Raw genomic sequence first — 8,851 nt, forward strand, 5'->3', positions numbered from 1 at the left:
ACTCTATATCCTCATCATTATGGAAATGTAACTGCTTGCTATGGCAGTTCCTCATATTTTTCACAGAGTTAAATAAGAAGTAATTCTTGTGACCATTTGTTTCTCTTTGCTCTGATTCCATAAGTAAAGTGATACATTAAAAGGTGATTCTTTCTGTCTCATATTTAGCAAAGGTCTCTGAGAATTAGGGGCCAATGACTAACCCATCTCAAGTCAACCTAAGCAGGACTTTGTGAAAAAGGAGATGAAATTCTGTTTTGTGACCTTAGCTTGCTATCCACCCCCAGTCCATAAAAGAGCTTGAAAGACCTAGAAAGAAGTACAGTTTTCCTCAACTGACATGGTAGTTACACTCCCAGCAAATTCTTTGTGTTTTAAAACCAGCAAAATAAAGAGTTAGATTAGAGGCTCAAATGATTGTAATCTGTTTTCTTGCCCACAGCAATATCCAAGAGGGCAGTCATAAGTTGGGTAGAACATGCGCTAATTCTTCATTCTGCAGGACATTCCTACACACTTGGCCAATACCCATTAAGTGCTAGTGCTTACCTGCTCCCCAATCATTATAGTTGCCAAAAGTATCTCTAGGAATTTCAAAACCATAAAGTCACTGAAAACTGGTCTAGAAGTATGATGAAAATTTGTGTAAAATCACTTTTCCTGTGCCATTATGTGATCAAATAGGAATAGCTCAAATTGCATATTAACCACATCCTCACATTTTAAAAATATATAGTTATTTCATAAGTGTTCATTTATTTTTAAGGGACTCTAACAATGTTCAACTATTTCATCACTCAACATACACATTCCAAGTATTAAACTCTAGGCACTGGAGATACAAATGTGAATAAGGACAATTTGTGCCCTCCAGGGCTCCAATCAGGAGACTGGAAGCTCATGGGCAATTATGATAGACTGTAATAAATTAGCATCATAGAGTTTTTAAAAACCAAAATGGCATAAAACACATAAAATGTTCCTGTAGTACAGTGAAGTCAGTCCCTTCCCATTTCCTCTTTTGTTTTGTTGGTTGGTTGGTTGGTTTTTGATGTGGCTGGCCAGTAAGGGGATCTGAACACTTGACCTTGGTGACCATTCCCTCTTGAATGACATAAAACTGGCGAGCAACATCCTGAGGACATCTCTCACAAGACCACCCATGTAGGAGCCTTCTTCATGAGACCCAGCCACTGACCCACCCCACCTTCCATGTCTGTACTAATGGCAGGGTGACCTGCTCAGAGCAGCCCTCAATAATTAATTACCTCAAGTGCCTTACTGCAGTCTCTCCCCAAATAACATCTAAATTGGGGGGGAAAGGACTGCTTTGTGGCCCAGATATAGACAGACGTATGTACTCTTCGATAGATGGTGGTGTTGAAGACATTAATGCCTTGTCTCTAAAATGACAGTCCATGCCAATATTGATTTAGAGTTGAATTGACACTAGACTGAGATACAGCCTCATCTGGAAGGAGTGGAGTCAGGTTACTTGCCTGTTAGTGGGCAGCAGGAAGATGACAGCACTGATTAGAAGGAGGAAGTGAGGAGAAGCCAGGCCTTCCCTTTCCTCTCTGCCCATTATCTGGATTCTGCTTTCCTCAAAGGGGTGTCAGCTACGTCATCTCCATGGCAGCCTCACTCCGGGCAATGAGTTAGACTGCAGGAATGGTTCTAAGCTCCTTTGCCTTGGAAGTGAGCGCTGGCTGCCAAAGGAGTTTAACAAGTCCTTCCTGGAACTTGTTCTTTCTTGTCAATAACCAAATCAAGAACTCTTTCCCTTTATCACCCCTAGCCCAGCTGTTTCTACCCTAAGGAGATCTGGACTCGCCCAGAAAGAGCTCTTTTAACAAACACGGTTTGAGTTAATTTCCTTTTTGTTTTTTTTAAAGATGACCGGTAAGGGGATCTTAACCCTTGACTTGGTGTTGTCAGCACCACGCTCAGCCAGTGAGCGAACCGGCCATCCGTATATGGGATCCGAACCCGGGGCCTTGGTGTTATCAGCACCGCACTCTCCCGAGTGAGCCACGGGCCACCCCGAGTTAATTTCTGGTATTGTGATACATGTCGTGATGCAGAAATCTCTGGTCTGGATCTGTAGTGCTTGCTACACTATTGTATAAAGTTCCTGGCATTGAAAGGTGATATCCTGCTGTAATTCCCTGAGATGTCATATACTCAATAATTCTTTCCCCCATCTCTTCGGATATCCAGTTCCACAATTTTGGTGCTCTCTATGTCTGAAGGCCCTCACACCCAACCTGCTCTCCCCACAATGTACTTCTCCCCTGATCTCACCAATTAGTCACAGATCTCTACAACTAAATATTCACACTGAGATGTAAGCAAAGGTTAACTCTTACATGCTTGATTGTATGTGGTCAAGAGGAATTCTTAACCCAGTAATGGCTTGAGTCCCTGAAATATTTTTGAAAGAGTGGAAGGAAATTCACAACTCTTCCCTTGTCTGCCATATCCATTCACCCAAATTGTCTATAAGACAATAAAACATATAAAACCAACATTTGAGGGAGGGCTAATCACCCCACCCCAGCCCCCTAATGATTGGTCTCTATCCCTGTATCCAGATTTCTCTATAATAAATAAAGTTGCTTTTTTACATTCATCACCTGGTTTTATTCAGCTCCATTCTGGAATATTAAATCTGCCTCGGGTTAGGCATGCCAGTTTGCACCTAGCCCTTCCTCATGGTCATGGCCCAGGCTTAGAAATTACATCCAAGTTCCTCTGTTGCTGTTCCAGGGCCTTGACACCCCAAGGTTAGTCTCTGTGCCATGAGACTGATTAGCTATCCATCATGACCCCTTCTGTCACCTGCTATGACCTGCCCTGCCTGGAGTGGCATGGAAGGTCCAGGTATCTGAGTCAGCCTCAGCTCATGCTGCTCCACATTGGCTGGTTCTTTATCCTCAGACCCATCCCCTGGTGTTAACTCAGTTTCTGTACTCACTGCCCTAAGTCCTTTGCTGACTTCATTCTAATCTCACAATCTCTCTCTGACCCTCTAGGCCTTCTGTGAAATCAGGTCCATGATGCTCCTGGACTACCATTTTCACCTGTGGGACTGAGAACAGAAAGCATGTTCTGGCACACCAAGTTAATTCTGGATGCCACAGCAGCAACTTGCTGAGTGGGGCTGATACTCCTGACTGTGAACACTTTTAACTGTGAAGGCTTTATGCTAAATATTTTATGTATGTTTCCTCATTAAATCTCCCCAACAACCTTATTAAGTATGAACTATTATTATCAGCATTTTACAGATTAGAAAACTGAGGCTTAGAAAGAATGAGTAAATGACCAATACCATATGGTTAACGTCAGGACTTGCACCAGGACTAGGCTGTCCATTTAATCACTGTGATGCATAATTTCAGAGATACAAACCTACAGAAGTAACTAATCAATTTCCCCTTAGTCCTGGGATCCCAATAAATGCCTTCCTTATTCTAAATTTGTGATGGTTCCATTTCACTTAGAAGCAATCTTCTAATTTCTTAGGAAAAATTATTATTTCCAACCCTCCTCTGACATACCCCTCCTCTGACACACTCCATAATTCCATCTGACCATCTATTTCCAGATTCTCTAGAGATAGGAAGAAATTATCAGTGCAGAGAGCATAAAAAGCTATGTACTTTCCTATTTCATTCCTGAAACCTGATCAAATAAGTCAAGATTTGCTTTTGTTCAATGGCCTTCAGGGTAGATACGTAGGAGGCCCCACATAAGAAGGAAGGTCTAGGGCTACCTCGTTGAGGTAAGGTTAGCTAGCTCCCTCCATTCACTGCAATTTAATTAACCTGCACCATGTTATTATGAAAATCCTTTATTTGGTACCTGCAAGTAGTATACATTGCTATTCCCAAAGACAGCTGCTGCATTAGGGAAAGTTGTATGCAGGAAGGTGTTGGCAGTTGGTGTCTCCCCATCAGCAGGTTAGGAGCACATGTTGCAAAGGTACCCCACAACTGAAGAAATTTCAAGTGCTGGACTTCAAGATGGCTTTGAGCAATCTGTGGCAAATGTACTCATCAGTTATTTTTACCCACAGTGAAGAAGATCCTTTCCTGGGACTATATTTTACAACATCACTTGATTACAAATAATGACATCATGACATTAGCTGATAATTCAGAGGCTACTGTGACACAGATGTGCTGCTTATGCTAGTGAAATAATAGAACAAGCTCACATTTAGCAGTCTTTTGATATTAACTACAAAATCATGCTGAAAATTCTGGGTACTTAACATGTGTTTGTATTGATTTCTGTTTCAAATAAACAGGTCCTTAGCCCGAGACCTTTCCTGTCATTTGGATGTAGTTTGGAGGCAATGGAAGACAATTTATCATGTGCAAAGGGACCTGTAGAAAAAAACAATCAGAAAAATCTGTTTGGGTATGTGCTTTGAACACAATCTAATGAAAAAGAATGGTCAGGGATTGGGCACAGTTTTGTCTAAGTCATTTCTCAGGACACTGTAACAAGTCTGATGGTCATAAAAACAAATGTCTCCAGGAGCCAGGCAATGTCATCACTGAGTGAACAGACAGGATGAGAGTCAGGAGAGGAATGGAATCAGTGAAGATGCCTGAGCTTTTGTTAAAAGAAGATCTGGCTGCTAATTAAGAAGCAGAAGCTTAAGAAGAGACAGCTGCTATTCAGCTTTCATTGATCATTACATTGAGCCAATGGTGGCCCAATGTGGCCACATGTTTAGCTACTTCAAAGCAAGTCAGGAATTGAAATTTTCTGTGTGAAAATCTCCATTTGGAAAGGTTGCCACCAAGCCCAAGAATTATTTTAAAAAACAAAACAAACAAACAAAAAACTGTTTAGGCCAATCAGAACAGGTCTTGAGATATACCTGCTGTGACTGTAATATGTGGGCTTTGCCTCATATTATAAACATTTGTGTACAGCTCTTTCTACCCACTGAGAATATAAGCATCACAAAAGAGCTACCCTACACCTAATTCATTTTTACATCCTCATCGTGTAGAGGTAGAGATAACCCCCAACCTTTTTGGGTAAACAATACCAGGTACTTAGGACCTTCCGCTATCAGGTGCTTGAGACTTTCCGTTACCAGAAGATAAGGACTTTCCATTGTCAGGGGGAAGGGACTTTCCAAAGAGCCCAAAGTTCACCCAGTTCCAGGAAGGGCCTAACCGCAAAAGGAGTGGGCTATTGGTCAATTCCCCAGTTCCTCGTCTGTGTACCACCCCATTGAAGGCCACCAACGAAATTAAAAGTCACCTCAGATGACCAATAAGCTGTGTACAACTCATCCCGTTGCCAAAGTCTGCCTACCAAACTGAACAAAAAGTGCTTGTGTTAAGAGCTCGGGGCCGCTTCTGTCCTGAGGATGGAGCGACCCCAGCATGCTGGAATAAAAAAAACTCTTGCTTGATTGCAACGATCTCTGTCTCCTGGTCTTTGCGAGATGAGCCTTCCCAACAAGTAAGATTTGCACTTTCGGGCCAGTCTTACAATCGCTTATAAGAATGCTACTCACACTATATAGATAGATAGATAGAAAGGTAGATACTTGATTAATAATTGAAAGAATTAAGGAATTCCACAGAACAAAATGGCAAAGCAGAGTGCTATTAGCTCTGCATTCACTCCTGTCCAGGTCAACATCTGTGTTCACATTTATATAAGGGCATCAAGGGTAACATGCCTATATTTTCAGATGACAAGAACATAGAAAGATACTAAAAAAATATATGAATTAATTTTGCTAGATGATATGATCAGTTCAAGGGCCTAATTCCAATTTTTCTCACCTATAACCTGGACCAGTGATTTAAAACCTCTTACCACTCAGACCTTCCCTACCTGCGATACACTTCCCCACCTCTGAATTTTCCCACGCCAATTTCTTTGCTCAGAATGCCCATCTCTTTCCTAATGACCTGGAAAACCCCTGCTCATTCATAGTCCTGCTCAGATGAAGCCTCCTCCTGGAAGCCTTCCTGGACCCATTAGGTCAAGTAACTCCCTCCACCCTTGTACTTCCATAAAACCATGCTCATACAACTGTTATTACATCTATCACATGTTTAGTTTCTCTGCTTCTCTGCAAACTACTTGGGGACGGAGACTATGTTTCATGTATCTTAATACACCCTGTGATTAACAGCTTCAGGAATACACAGTCCATAAATGCCTCATTTATTTTTATTTTTATTTTTTTCTCTTCCTGCATTTATTCTCCAGTCCAAGAAGTTACAGGAAGAGACATAGGTGGGGTTTTTGCTAAGTACAGTTTTACAAGTTTTACAATAGAAGCTGGTAACATTCAGTCAAAACAAGTCAGATGACATTCTGTTAGGCAATTAAGTGATCCACTAACAAAGGCTTGATTTAGCCGAAATTCCTTTTCCCTCTAGCGGCTTTTTAGTAACTTTACGTATCAATTAGTAACTTGTCTGTCTTAGAACCAGCAGCCTTGCTGTGTTATGATTCTTATCTTGCAACAGAGACTCAATCCCCTGGGGGAAATTTCCTGTCCTTTCATAAATGCCTCATTTATAAAGATAAAATTCCCATTTTACATAATGAAATAGAAGCACTGAGAATGTAAATGACAGTTGTGTAGAAAGCAGCACAAATGTGAACGAATGCAAGATTTTGAAAACTTAGCTGTACTCCTTTACACATCAGATATTCTTTCTTTTAGAGATTTTAGAGGAAGATCTCTGTGTTTTTTCAAGTTATGTTAGTTGGCATGGAATGAAGGCAATAATCAGGTCAAGGCTAAAATCCAGAGAAAGTAAATCCAATGCAAGTGGAGCGGAGGAAAAACCTCAAGAGAAACTTAACAAACTGCTTTAGCCCTCTGCAGAATTTTAAGCAGCAAGAAATTCAAAGACTACGTTTCCAGCATAGGACAGTGATAAGATGGAGTATGTTTGTGAGGAGAGAGAACCAGAGATATTATTTAAAAAAAAAAAAAGAAAGAAAGAAACTGGGTTCCTCCTTTGCAAACAGCCCTCTCTCATGCTATTTGTTTTAAGTATTAGGCTCCCCTTTATGTAACATGACCCTTTGGAGTACTGGAATAGGATTAGAAAGAAGAAAGGAGGAGGGGAAGGTGGAACTGGCCTATAGAATCTTAGGACATTTTATCAATGTCTGATGCCCATAGTACCATCACAGCTCGGATGAAGGAATGAATGAGTTCAAAATGTAAATTTGGAACAAGATTTGCACAAGAAAAAAAAAAGATACCACCTCCCATAATACATTTAACTCCTCTCCTGGCTTTGGCTCTTAACACAGAGCTCGGCACAGTCAATAAAGAATTCTACTAATTCAGGAATTAAAAAGTTTCCTTATTATGGATAACTATCTTTTCCCATTACATACATACCTTTCTTTTCTCTTTTTATTCATCCCTTTCTTCTCACATTTCTTCATTTTCTAGATAGCCTCCTGGGATAGGTAGCTGTGCTGACCATTCCCAGTGATTCTCAAAAACACTGACCAATCCTTCCAGAAATTTCTCTTGAATCATTCCCTGTTGCAGGGCAGTACATAAGAAAATGGTATTTCTAGAATGCAAGGAAGAACTGATGATGAACCTGAGTTTTTTTCTTGGGATTCCTCTCCTGAGTCTGGACTGGAAACACAGAACTAATTATCGGACAATGGACCCTGACCCAGACCACAGTAATGGGATAATTTTAAGATTTTCTTCAGAGAGTTATGAATTGACAGCAGAAAGACTTCTACATCCTCTCACTGCCACAGCTGTTCTGCTCCCCATGTTAGAGTATCATTCCCTCCGAAGAGATATGTGAGACTCCCAGTGGGTGTCCAATCCTTTGCTTTTCCTCTAATTCCTTCTCCAGGCACTAGAGTCCACACTGCACCTTCAAAGAAGCTCCTGTGTGAGCATGGTCCATGTTCTGAGGATGTCAGGGATCCATTCATGCCATCCCATGCCAAGACTAGCACTGTTCTGTGGTGGACCCCTGTCTCATACCTGTGGGAAGCCCTGGCTGGACCTGCCACACCAGCTGGAATTTTAAAAATCTATAATCCCTCCAGAACCAGTCTTCTCTCTTCAATATAGGTTCTAGCCAAAGGAGACCAGACTTAATTGGCAAATCTCTGCCCTGCAGCAGAATGTTTAGTAATAGGACTAGTCTCAACAGCAGCAGCAGCAGTGCTGGCCTTGGGTATGAGTTAATCAGCAACCACAGAACACAAGGAGGTGTGCTGCACCAGAGAACCACGTACCAACCCATGGGTTTCTTCATGGTCAAGCCTCAGATACATCGCGATGCAGATCTGACTTGTGCCTCTCCTGCCTTAAGCCAAAAGGCTTAGGCCTCTTTTCCACCCAAGAGGCCAATGAGCCAGTGGGAGTAAAGAGAAAACGAATGTCAGATTGATTCTTTCGATTTGCTTCTCAGATTTCTTTTCAAAATTAATCATAAAAAAGTCACAAAATTTACATTAGAAGGTATCCTGTGTTGTGGGGGGGAAAAAAAGAAAGTTAGGAAGAAAGAAAATAGAATAGAATAGAAAAAGTAAAGAAAGAAAGAAAGAAAGCCGTAAGACATAAGACCAAGAAAAGGGGATAACTTCAGGATCATCTGTCCTTCCAGTAGCCCAAGTGGAGGAAAGGGAGTGTGCACTGAGTCTCACGGACAGTGGCAAATCAGACATGGTCACTTCAGCAAACATTGAGCACCTACTACAACCCAAGCTCAGAGAAAGGCACTGGAGAAGCAGAGATAAAGTCAACATGGCTCCTGTTCCTGCAGGGCAACTAGAATGACACAAAATCCCAGACAGGTTATGC

The sequence above is a fragment of the Cynocephalus volans genome, chromosome 3, assembly GCF_027409185.1.
Source record: "Cynocephalus volans isolate mCynVol1 chromosome 3, mCynVol1.pri, whole genome shotgun sequence".
Classification (NCBI taxonomy): Eukaryota; Metazoa; Chordata; class Mammalia; order Dermoptera; family Cynocephalidae; genus Cynocephalus; species Cynocephalus volans.